A 14,137-nucleotide genomic window follows, 5' to 3' on the forward strand; every position below is an offset into this window, starting at 1 on the left:
GAATCTGCTCTTAAAACGCTATCAGAGTGCTCCTTGAGTATTCCTGCTGCAGCCTCTGTAATTCTCCACTCATAAGAGGCGGGTAAGGGTATAAAAACTTAACCCCAGAAATAGGAGTTGTCAGATGACTTGCATGTTTGGGGAAATTTTTATTTCACAGATTACAGATAAAACAGATTTGCAGCAAATACACTTATTTGCTCCCTTGCAGAGCATTAGATGAAAAGATCAATTTCAGTCTCACGTCTGTGCATTAGCTATGGCTCCAGAGCTAGGAGCTGATTAGCTTAGCTAAGCATATAAAACTGCAAGCAGGGGCAAAAAAAGTTAGCCTGGCTCTGACCAGAACCTCTTAATCTCAATAATTAACACATTTTTTTTCTTGTTGGTTTAATCTGTAAACCAACAGAAATATTAAAAAGACAAGTTGGTATTTTATGTGGAGCTCTGTGCTGTTAGTGTTTAGATATGAGAGTGGTATCAACCTTCTTCTATAACTTACAGCAAGAAAGTGAAGCATATTTCTTGAAGAACAAAGATGACCTATGAAGACTCACATATGTGCACAGAGCTATGTGGAAGTAAGGCTTCACTGTCATCAAGCGTCAGCCCACCGTGATGTCATCCATTGGTTTTTGGACAACCATTTTGAAACCTAGAGTTTGGCATTATGGCCATCGCTATCTTCATCTTTTGAAGGCAGGAAGTGATCTTATTTGGATGAGATGGTGGAGCTGGGGAGGACCTGAGGACACACTTGTCACTCACAAAGTTGCCACTCTGCTTTTTTGTCTATTTTACTCTAAATGTCACAATTTACTAAATGAACATCATGCTGTGTTGGAAAAGACTTGAAACTAGCAATTAAGGCCATGAACTCATTAGGAAACTGTTTACTGAGGTAATAAATCAAGTGAGAAGAAGGGTAATTTTCCTCATAAGCTTACATGCAATCAGATGTCATTCATGAAGTTAGTTGAGTCGCCTCCTGCTGGCCATTAAGAAGAATGCAGGTTTAAAGCACTTCTACATAGGCTTTACTTTTCAGACCTGGAAGCTCTGTCCATGTTTTATACAGTCAATAACTGATATTCAAAAGGTGTCGATAACTCATTTTTACATATTAAAAGCTGTGCAATCGGAGGAGTGACAATTAAGTGTTAAAAAGCCTTCTAATTCTCAACTTGAGGGATGTTGTCATTATCCAGCTAGCCTTGCTGTAGCTCCTGCAGCTCATCTAACAACCCCCGAGAGCATTATTTCTTGTTCCCTCTGCTTTTAGCAACAGCGTACAAGCACATTTTACCTTGCCAATTTGGCCAGAGACTCTGAAGCCTGCAGAGCGCATCGTTTTGAACACACAGCATTCAGCAAGGCATTAATCCCTATTGATGGGTTTCTGTGTATGTGTGTGTGCGCATATAGTACATATGAGGACAGTTTGACCTTTGTAATTGTGGTGTGGGGGAGATGGATGAGCGGATGAATAATAGATAGAGAGCAAATCGAAGATGTGCCAGCAATCATGTGTTCAGAAATGACCTATTCCCCGACTACGCACCCACAAGACCCCTCGTGCGATGTTCATATGAGGAGGATGTGATCACCTTGCTTTCTTTCCTTGCCTGTCCTCTTTGTCCCCGCTCATTCCCAGTATATGAGTTTCAATCACGGCAGCATTTCAATTTGTTTAGTATCACTCTGTCATCCCTAGGAGGTAGATGCACCACTATGTCTCTCCCTGCTCTAATCCCCCCCAATGGCTGTGCAATTCATCTCCTTGTAAATTTAGATCAAGAATTCTATCCCCTCTCTTTGTGTATTAGCAAATCCGCAGGCAAAGTGGGTTACTGTCGGCACCAACGGAAAAGTTTACTTCAAATATACCATTGCATGAACCTGTCCGCTGCTCTCTATGCTGGGTGACTCACAGCACGCCTGTGGAAAAAGAAACAATTCATCCATAACATGCACTCTAAATGAACCTGTCTCTCTGAGCACAAACATTTCCCCTCTTTTGATGACACTAAATGGGCAAATGAGACGACTGCGGGGACAAGAACTGTCAGGGAAAAAAAATGGCACCAGAGAGGATACGCTCACATTTGAAGGCACGAAAAATCTTTCTTTCATCTCATTTTGGATTAAAAAAAATTACAGTAATGCTGGACTTCTAAATAGATGACATCATATCTCACCGCCTTGGTTACTCGTTTGCCCCGTTTCCATGGAGTCTCATGGGGTAGCGGTTTCAAAAGCAGATTTGATTTGTCGCTGCGGCTGCTTCCCTCTGTGCCGCTAATTAGCAGTCTCATGGCTTCCCTCAGGTCTGTAGTGAAGTTGGTGGGACAACAGGCTTTCATGCTGAAATACACACACAGAAACAAAGCATGCACGCAAAAACACAAACACACACGTTCTCCACCAGTGTGCTGCTGGTGTGTGTGTGGTGTTGTCAGCGGGACAGCTACACTTCTGTGCTTTTATCGTACGGGTTCAACTTGAACACAACTCACTCCCTCTCTGTAGTTTGTGTGTGGTGTTTTTCTCCCTTTGTGTGGCATCACTTCCACCCCCGCCCCCACTCTGCCTTATGCATGGCGCACATGAGAGGATTTTAGATTTAAGAACGGATTTTAAAAACATGGGGGAGCACAGACACTACGACAGATTGAACGGATTTTTTGTATGTCAATCGCAAGAACACACACAATGGACGATCAGTGAAGTAGTAGGACCATAAACTTGGTACAAATCCATTTCAGAGTAATAATTCCACGCTTGGGATCTCAGAGAATCTCACGTGATCAAATGTGACTGACATGGAGGCGTAGTGTTGTTGACATTGAGACATTGAACAAGCACTCAAACTGTTGCCATTGTTGGCAGGAGGGCGGGGTATCAGTATTAAATACCTTTAAGGTAACGACTGAAATAACCTTGTATCAAGTGGTATCAAGACTTCTGTGGGAAGTCCGGCATTCAATCCCTTTTTATTCCAAGATCTAGAGAAATCTGACAATATTTTTACTGTAGTTGCGCCAAAAAGGGAAAGAAAAAAGGAGGCTACTCTATTGGTATCTGATTCCAAATTAGTTCGCTCTCATTGGCTATTAAGGGCGCTCCAAATGATTGGCCACTGATCGCTTAACAAATGACAAACTGAACCAAGCACTGACTACAACAGAGTGTTTCTTTTCATGCTGTAACTATAGTCAGCAACACTGGTTGGCTACTCAGTGCAAGTCCTGCAAAACGTATTCTGAAATGTTCCCGCCGTACTGCTCCATCTATCACCTCAGTCACAAACAGCTTGCAGGACCTTGTAAATATGTTGAGCCGGTTTTAAATCGAAGGGCACTGCAGATCAGTGCTGAAATCTGCAACAGGTGAGCTAGTGAGTTGTTAGCAGCTGGTGTGAAGGAGCTAACAGCTAATGCAGCTGATAGCTTACAGTAGAGCTAAACACACAGCAGGAAAGAGAGTTTCTGTTCAGAGGAACGAGAAGTGTTAAACAGTCACCTGCAGTTTAATGTGAGAACACAACAAGTTTAGAGTAAATAAAGTACTGCAGCTGAGTGCAGTTTGGAGGGTACATCGGTGTACATCTTATCAAACAGAGATGAAAGCAATGATCTGTATCAGCCGATTCTGCTTTAGGCAATTGGTGATCAGCCCCAAGAATCCTGATTGGAGCACCTTTATTGGCTATTGCGGGTTTCGGCTTAATATTCCATCATTGTTTCACACGAAAGGATTTCAAGTTAATCCTGCTATCAGGAATCAATCATTATTTATATTAACTTTTCAAAATCAAGGAGACTCTGATCCAGTCGGTAAGATATTACGTTGGTAAACGTGTCACACCTGACGATCATTTGGGCAGATAATCTCTTCAAACCAGCCTCGAATCAGTATACACTGCGATTGTTGTGAGGGCATATCGGACCCAAAATCTGCCCAATTATGCTTTGGTGTGGGTCCAGCATTAATGATGTATTCAGAGAAACAAGATAACACAGAGAAAAAAGCAGGAAGACAGTCAGCTCCCATTGCAAATGTACTGAAACTGAGTATCGCACAATAATGAAATCCTGGAAAATAAAAGTCACGCTCCCTTCCACAGCTTTACTCTGTATGATAGCTGCATCCTGCTTTCCTTCATCTGCCTGTATTTCCCATGTAACCCACTTTCTCTCTCTCACAACTCCCTGTTCACCTTCCTCTTTCCATCACTCTCCTCTTCGCTGCCTCTTCTGTACTCTGATTCTCTTTGTATCCACCTGAGGACTGAATGGGTAAATAGCTTTAACCCCAGAGCTTCTTTTTCCCCCCCTTCTTATTCTACTGTGGGCTAAATTAAATCATATTACAGTACTCTGGTGACAGAAACCTGTGCAGTATGTGTAGGTAACATTAATAAGCGTTGGGAAATATGTGTATGATGCAGTCATGTGTGAATGCTGCACTGAGGCTGAAGTTTTATAATCAATACACACACTTGCTGGAATACTTGGCATTTTAAGGAGCATAACATAAATATAAAAATATGCAGTAATACAGTTTCTATAAGTTTCACACTTTGGGAAATGTACTCACTAGTATTCGCTTTCCTTTCCAAAATTAACTAAGATTAATACTAATTTTATGTCTGTACGGCAAACATCTTCTTGGTTTAGCTTAGCAGGAAAGGAGAAAAGAGGAGGATGGAGAGCTCTTTGTTACTAGTAGTTTTCACACTGTGGGCAGGTGCCAAGTCCTGCTGGAAAAGGAAATCAGCATCTCCATACTGTATGGAGATGCTGATTTCCTTTTCCAGCAGGACTAGTAACTGGTTGGCTGCGCTTGATTGGCGAGTATTGTCAAGAGGAAGATGAGAGACACCAGACCCAACAATACAAACGAGCTGAAGGCGGCTATCAAAGCAACCTGGGCTTCCATAACACCTCAGCAGCGCCACAGGCTGATCACCTCCATGCCACGGTGCATTGATGCAGTAATTCGCGCAAAAGGAGCCCCAACCAAGTATTGAGTGCATAAATGAACATACTTTTCAGAAGGTCGACATTTCTGTGTAATAAATCCTTTTTTTGATTTCTTATGTAATTTTCCAATATTTTGAAATACTGGATTTATTTTTTTTCATGAGCTGTAAGTCATAATGATCCAAATTAAAGCAAAAAAAGGCTTGAAACATTTCACTTTATGTGTAACAAATGTAGAATATATGAAAGTTTCACTCTTTGAATTAAATTACAGGAAAAAATGAACTTTTCCATGATACTCTGATGCACCTGCATGTCAAGAATATCACGCAAATTATAACCCTATGTCTGTTAAGTGCTCTTAAATGCCAAGTGTATCTTAAATATGTAAGATCTTCCTCTGATAACTAATACCTTCATTAGCATCCATTAGTGTCAGTTCGATTCAGCGGTGGATCTCCGTGTCCGACATTAAAGGCAGAGCTCAATCTAACAAACAAGATCTCAGAAGCTTTTTTTTCCCCTCTGATGCACTGCCTTGCATCATGCCCTCCTTCAAACCAGTGTTTATAAGGATCATATAAAAAATAAACTGCCATTCTCTGAGGCCGTACATGATGAAAGATATCATTGTCAGATGTGATGGGATTCATATTCCGAATCAATAAGTGCTTATACATCACGGCTCAACAGTTTCCAACACTTGAAACTCTGTATTCTGCAGGTGGTGCATTCAAGGCCCTGACTTTTTTTTTTTTTTTCAAACGGACAGAAACTGGGCAGGTTATGTGAGGGGAAAGTGGTGTGAGTCTGAGGTGAAATTTGAAATGCAGTTTAAGACATGGGAGTGGGAGAGAAAATTGGGGATGGGAGATGTTAAAAAGAAGGTGGAGAGCAGCATAATCTTGAGCCGGCGAGAGATAATGTTCACAGGTTGTACAAACATATGGATGGGGGCCAGACAAAGGGGCTAAGAGAAAGCAAGATCCGGAGAGGCGGACAGACAGACGGTATGAGATATACAGCAGGTTAGGGAGATAATAAAGACGTGAGGAAAAGTGAGACAGCAAAAAGGACGGAGGCAAGGAGAGGGATGTTTATCCTCCCCATGATCATGTAGCCGTCTGTCTCTCATTTAGCCCAAGGTTCTGATTAAGTCGTTTGTGTTTAAAGAGGAGGAAGCCTCTAATTCCCCTCCTTTCATCTAATTTAATTATGTGCTGACATTCTCCCTTTCTTCCTTAGAAGGATAAAAGCAGCTTAAGCTTTTATGTGGAGCTTTAATGACAGCGGCGAGGAAACTTTACTCGCTGATTGCTTAGCCTTAAGTGTGTTTAGCCTTAACACAGTTGTATATGCGCTCTCGCAGACACACACCCCGTATTCCACGGGGTTGTCCCGATTAGGCACACAGCAGCTTGCACACAGGTTTTCACGCACCTACGCACACACACACACACACACACATACACATACACAGGGGGAAACACTGGAAGTCTTTTAATGTTTAACTAGAATTCAGCCAGGGAGCCAGAAACATAGTGCTCTTCTGTTTAACATGGAGCTGTGTTGCTGCCTTCAGGTGCATTCTCACTGTTATGTTTTGAAGTTTTGCCATGTTTGCCGAACAGGAATCAGGCTTTCTGGGGCTTCTCTGTGATGTGTTTGCATGTTTTTCATGTGCTTTTATGGATTTCTTCCCGCAGTCTACAAAAATCGAGGTTAAGTAAATTGAAAAGTGCAAATTACAGAGAGATGTGAATGTTTTTATATGGTTGCGTGTTAGAAGCGTGGATATTTGATAATTCTGGAAAAAACCCTGAATACATTCAATTACATTTTTGTCTTACACTCAAGGGTTTATGATCTACGTGGTGTAGGAAAAAAGTTTTGTCTGTAGATTCTTAAAATCTCCATAATTAGGCTGCGAGACGGAAATGTTTAAAGGGGCTCTGCGGAACTTTTGGGTTATGCTGGAAGCGGGTCGTTAGCCTATGATAATGGACTCCATTTCTAAACTAACGTTAGCAACTGTTGCTCGTGGAGCAGAGAAAAGCACTGGGACAAGGCACTTGAGAATGTGCACAAAGTCACATCCTTTGGACTGTCGCGTAAAATCCGACCCAAGTCCATCACAAATAAATCAGCAGTCCAGCAGCCTTAAACAATGTAACCAAATCATCCCCAAGGCTTGTATAGGGAACCAAGAGAGACAGGGAGGGTCTCATTTTTCATGTCACATTACAATCTGCTCACATATGGCCAACAAGAAAAGTGACTTATGTATATAAAGTGCTACAAATTGTTACATTGAGCATCTTTAATAAGGAATTGTTAAACCCATTTATGTCAATCATGATTTTTTTACACGTAGCTGCACTGTTGTCTATCAGGTAAATTAGCACACTGTACTAACACACACACATACCGGTGTGGATCCCGGAGCAAGACAGGCTTTGTATAACAAGTATTAAAAAGCAACATGAAAAAATAGTTTCAATCTGTTCCTCGTTATTTAGCCCAGCAACATGCTGCTAATTCAACAAAACCTACAAACCTGACCTACAATATAAACAGTAAAACAACCTAAAACATGTCACAACTTACAGCTTCCAAGGTTGAAGTTAGTCACAGACAGACAGTATCGATAAAGTCATCCTGAAATAAAAGCCTGCCTCGAATACTCTTTTCAGTGGAGGTGAATTCTATAAAATCCCCAGCCACTCAACAGTCCAGCCAATCTCACATACAAAAACACTGCAGTTTTTTCAGAGTGCACCCTGCCTCTCACCCAGTACATACTGGGAGAGACCCCAGGTGCAGGATAAGTGCTTTAAAAGGGTTTAGGGAGAAAAACATTTCAGTCAGCTCACTATGGAGTTGACATGGAGAGATAAGCTTTGTAAGCTTTTTATAATGCTGCACAGCCGAAAATTAAAAACTTGAATAAATGCTGTGCAGCGTTTTCCCAGTTGGATCCGATATATATCTTAGATCTTCAGTTCTACACATGTGGAAGAGTTAATACTTGTTCTGGTGTGGGGCACATTGATCAACTGTCTTATTTGCTGTTATTTCCTGAAAGTTTACTTAAGTCTAGGTAAGTAGACAAGGAAAACATAATCTAACTATCCCCGAGATCCAAGATAATTAGGACGACAAAGAATTTATGTCTAAACACGTGAACTGGCTAAGCACATACACACACGCACATTCACAGGGAGCTTCTTTAATACCCTGGGCATGTTCACACTTCACAAAAAATAATCATCCCATCCCCATCAAAAAGTAAGCTTAGAGAAATTCATCAAACTACTGTAGAGCATCGGTTTACAGCCCTCAGCAAGAAATGTATTGTAAGAATCAGCTGTATAAACAACGCTACACGGGTGGGGCCCAGCCAAATCAGCAGAAATATCTTTAATTAGGATGAGGGGTACAGTCACACAGACAAACAAACAAGCCATTAATCACCTCATTGGCAGTCTTATGCACACATATTTTCAAGAGGCAGACAAGGTGTGTCTGTGTGTGTGTGAGGACAAAGTCGGAAAGACGAAAGAGCAACGTGAGAGGAACTTCGATAAAGAGGGCTGAATTACAGAAAAAGAACACATTTAACAAGGCCGCGAACAAGAGATGGATAATGAGACGGACCGTAAAAAGGCAGAGTGTTAGAATGACAAAGACGAGGGAGAGAGACAGCGAAGGGGAGGGCGGGTAAAATAATGAACAAAAGTGCGAGAGAGAAATGTACAAATGTAACGTACAGCGTCTTAATGGAAGACATGGTTTGGTATCAAGCTGCTGCATTTGTTCATATTTTATATAGGCCAGCAGTCATCATCATCATGAGGAAAGTTAATGAACCCCTTTGGCTTAGGAGCAGGATCCCTATCCGTCTAAATGGAACATTATGCTCCCTATAGCACTCACTCACACATACTCTGTTTCTGTCGGTGTAACACACTCAGAGTGAAACACACTTTCATGCATATACGCTCCAATATTCTGTATTTAAAATGTGAAGAAATAGAATACAAGACTTCATAGTTGCACAAGCAGCAGGCCAACGTTTTGGAGGTATCTAACGACACTCGACAGGTAGATTAATGTTTGCCTCGGTGACCACTGACAGCTCTACAAATACCAATTTACGTTAATAGCACATGCAGAAAGTGGGTAAAACAACTTTAAATTATTATATTAATGTGGTTGCTGAAGAACAGACTGAAAGGCGGATGTCACGCACAGCCTTGAAATTATATCCGGGGTGTAATGTCTGTAAATTTGAGTGAAATACAGACTTTGCTTGTCTCCTGTGAATGCGCAGCACGAAACACAGACACGGGGTAGTAATTTCTAAATTACACGAGGTCCCCTGGTAATACTAGTCTCATGTGAATAGGGCTTAAGAGGAGGCAACATGTGAATACAGCTCCATTCAGATGGGATTAATGTTACAGTGGAGGGTGGGAATTAAATGTTCACTGTGCTCGTCTGTTATTTAATTCATCGTGAATCACAGGATAACATCTGTAACAGACGTGAACATTCTGCAGGACAAACCAAAAGCCTCCACAGGGGAGACAAGAGAGACAAAGATACTTGATGATAGATGAGTTGAGTTTGAGTCAAAAAACATCGCTCTTCTCTGAGTCATAATTCAGTCAAAACTCACAGACACAAAGACATAAAATACATCGATATCAATCAGTGTGACTAACACTGCACTGGGACAGCAGTGAATACTTCTGTGTTGTCAGACGGCAGCATTATGTCGGCCTTCAAACCGAACTATATCTTACTGTGGGCTTGTTAATATGAAGCCATAACATTGTTAGGTAGGTAGCTATTGTTAGTAACACAATTATTATTAGAGAAACTGAATCTGTGAGCTGTATAGGATTACATGAAGCCTCTGGGTTTACTTTGTTTCACCTTCATCACACAATTATTAACCTTACATAGCCACAAATGTATACATCAACTCATTGCTAGGCATTCTGAAGACAGCTTGCTTCTGAAACAAATGCAAGAACTAGTCAGATCTGTCATGGTTGGATTTTTGGTTTAGTTTTGGTTTCTATCCTCATTTTTCATGTGTTACGTTCCACTTCCTGTCTTTGTCTTTTTTCCGCCTGTTTTCCGTGTTCACTGTGTGTTTCATTTCATTCATTCATTAATCCTTGCTTGTTTTAGTCTGTGTTCTTCCTTTACTCTTCGTTGGCTCGTCTGTCTCCAGCATTCCTGTGTCGTTTCCCGTGTCTTCATGGTTTGTCCTCTATTTTTATATTTCTTAGATTCTCCATGTTGCCAGCTTTTTCTGTCCCTCGCCTTTTTGTTGTTTGTATTTTGTACTTGAGCTTTGTTGCTGAAGCGCACTTTTTTCAACCTGTCTGCTGCTGTGTTTCTTGTGTCTGGGTCCCTTTTTGACTCTGGCAAGATCAAGGTCTTTATGACCGGAGGCGGCGATGCTCATTTGTACACAGGGGGTGCCAGAATCACCACAAAATGAAAATCCTTGAAGCTGCTTTAAGATTCATAAAATGTTTAAGTTTTCTTCAGTGTCAAAAGTAACACTGATAGTTGTCTGTACATCACTACTAATTGCTGATCCAACATACTTTTCAAGTTTTGCCAAATGTAAACAAATAGAAGCCTAAAAACACATACAGTACTGTAGGTCTGTATTTCAGTGTTAGCATGGTTTCATCTGTTAGGCTAGCAAAAACTTTTTTGACTTATCCAAGTTTCACACATGTCAAATTTCACATTGAGCAAGCTAATTAAAAAAATACACTTAAAAATACAAGGACGTCACTCTGGATAGGATTGAAATTACGGGAGGACCGGCCAGTTTGCCGGTAACCACGGCTGTAATCATTACTGTGCAGGGGGAGGAACTTTACCCATGGAAGCAATCCATATGAGATTAATCAATGAATGAAAATAAATAGCGATGTATGCAAATACAATGTACTGCACTGCAAATTCAAGCTCAATGACAAAACATCTTTATTTCTCCATCAACTACATTCTTTGAACTATAGCAAAACAAAACCTCACTTTCTGTATTCTGAAGATCGCAAAATCCTCTTATATATAATTGAACCAAAGATACCACGCTGTACAGAGGAGAGGGACTAATAGTCTGATGGGACGAGAACAGGGGATGCCTAACGAGGAGCTCTAACAGGTGTTTCTCATTAAATCCAGAATATCTAGTGCAGAGAGAGAAAGAGAGGGAGTGTGAAGAGCGACGAGGAGAGAGGCAGCAAACGATGAGCTGATATATTCCCGTGTTATTCATTAGTGTCTTACAGGCTGCTGATGCTAATGATTCACTGTCCATAAGATTCCCCATCCTTAACGCAAACACACACACACACATGCAGAAAAACAAGCTCAACAAACACATACTATTTCACCCTCTCCCTCTCCCTCTCCTCTCGTCCGCTCTCTGGCCTTCTGGAAGACAGGTTTGTCTTTTAATCTCGGCTGCCTCAGCTTTTTTTTCTAATTTCGCCTCGTATTCCCTTTTTGAAATTCTGCTGCTGCCTCTTTTTACGGTTCACTCTTGCTTAATGTTGTTCCTGCCATCTGTGCGTGAAGTGTGCGTGCGCCTGCAGGTGTTGGTCAAAGGTAGAACAGACTGTAATTGGTGAAGCAACAGGTTACCACGATCGTGTCGTCAAGGGAGGAAGAGAAGCTGTGAGCAACTAAAAGCACATATAAGTACACGCACACACACACACACACACACACACCTATTTTCTACGTTTTCTCCCAAAAGCCAGACGTTTTTTTTTTACATCCAGCCTTTACCTGTCCTAATTAACCAGCTGGACTGATCCCCCACCTCGGGAACTGCTCTGATTAACCCTCAACCCGCCAAACTTGCCTTCCTTCCCCCAAACCCCTTCACCTGCCTCACCCTTCCCTCACCCACCACCTGCAGCACTTCGCTGCACATGGATGTCTCTGCTCCATTTACCACAAAACTGGCCAGCGCCGGAGCCCACGTGCAAAGAGGTGTAGGAGGAGGAGGAGGATGGGGAGGAGGAGGATGGGGGGGGCTCTCATTAAACACTTTGAGCCCCGACAGAATCAATTACAGTGATGTATCGATTTGTCAGCGGGTCCTGGTGGCTTAGCCGGGGGACCAGGACCTGCTGCCGAACAGGGAGGGAGCGGGGGACAAATGGAAGGATTGAAGGAGGGAGGAAAGGACAGCAACAGAGGGAGACATAAGGAAAGGAGAGGTGGAAACAGGAAGGAAGTGTTCGCAAGGAGGGGAAGAAAGTATGGAGGTCTAAAAAAGTGAAGTTAAAAAGGAAGGGTTGAAGGAAAGGGGAGAAAAAGCGTGGAAAATAAATTTCCTTATCAAACTCGATGGCATCCTCCCTCCTTGCGCTGCCCCATTTCTTTCATGTCCTTTGTTCACCTTTCTTCAATTTCCATCCTCCAACTCCTCCACCTCTCTGTTCATTGTACTTTCTCACTTCATCTCCCTCTCCCTCTCCCTCTTCCCCTCCATTATAACTTCCTCCACCTGAACTTTTTGTCCAGGGCATACTGTAATACTTCCCTCTCCAGCGTACGGGGTCATTCAAGTGCAGACGAGGCTATAACCTTGGAAGTAATATCCAGCCCGCAACTCAGTTGAAGCAGGGTGGTCTGTAACATGTGAGGACGCTGCAGGGGGGATGGTCAGGTACACATAATAATACTGTGTCCAAGAAACGGGGATTTGTGTTTATCAAAATAAGAGTAATATGGAATCCTTTGGGCTCTAGAGTAATAAAACGGTATAGCTGGCTTGAGACAATTTAATCCATCTATCCATCTATACTATAGGATAACTGAGCTTGTGCTTGCGGCGCATATATGTGGAGTTCACACACGCACAAACAAGATATCCCATTATTATCTCTCGCTATTTACCAAAGACATCCCACACTGCTATTCAGAACCAGGGAATAATAGGATAGACACATACGGCAGCCCGCACCAGCTAAGTAGCTACAAGGCTTTTTATGTTTCACAGATGACAGACAACACGTATTCTCCTTCTCCTGTAATGAGGCGGCAGGGCTCCAACAGACAACATGGGAGGTGATTAGATGGCACATCCAGGGCAAATATGCCTCCAACCTGACAACCACAGAGAGACAGAAGCAAGTCATTCATACAACGGTGTAGATGGTGTTCTTGAAGAGGCAAACAGGTGCAATACAAATAGACTGAATGGGTATGCTTCAGTCCTGGTATGTTGTCAGGGTCAAGGGTCCCTGCTTGTATACGTGAACATACACTGACATAATACGAGTATTGAGTGATCCACCGATGCATTGAACAGAGAGACTCAATAGTCTCTGTCATCATAATATCACGTTTTCCTTATCTTTAATACAGATCCGGGTGTTTCATGGCTTTTCAAAGTCTATCTGAATTACTGTTTGTCTGCTAGAGAATACCGGCTCTATATACCACGTCCTAGGAGAAAAAAGTTAAACAGAGACTTTTTGTCATATTTTTTGTTTCATTAGGGCACCATTAGATAGTCGAAGCTGTTGGTTCTCCATCTACGTAGGTGGAGAGCTTGTTTCCATATAACCAACCAAGTCTTACACAAAGAAGCAGCATGTATTTAGGCAGAGCAGACAGTGATTCACAAGAACCACAGACTCTGTCCAACAAAAGGTGCACAGCTAATGTTAGTTTGCAAGCTAGTTAGCCAGTTAGCCAATTAGCTGCTCAGCTGCAGCACATTAAACAGCATGTAAACTTACCTGCTAAGGTCAGCTCAGTCCATTTAAATGCTTGTGTTGTGTGGTCCACCATAGCGGGGCTGATATTGTTTTCACCTTGTGAGTGAAAAGGAGCATTTCGGATATTTCCTTAAAGATGATTTTTTCTTCCTTTTTTATTAATAAAAACTACTGATTAAAAAAATTTGACTGAAAATGTGATTTCAGTATGACTACAAAAAAGTCATGTCGATAGACATTATTATATTGGCCATTAATCAGCCATAATTATATGCCAATATCAGCCAAAACTACAGAAAATCTGTCTCCTAAAGATTACTTGAAGCTTGAGACAGGCTGTTTTTTTTTCAATATTTAACCAAAACCATGATCTTTCTC

This window comes from Pagrus major, chromosome 2 (genome assembly GCF_040436345.1).
Source record: "Pagrus major chromosome 2, Pma_NU_1.0".
In the NCBI taxonomy this organism is placed as follows: domain Eukaryota; kingdom Metazoa; phylum Chordata; class Actinopteri; order Spariformes; family Sparidae; genus Pagrus; species Pagrus major.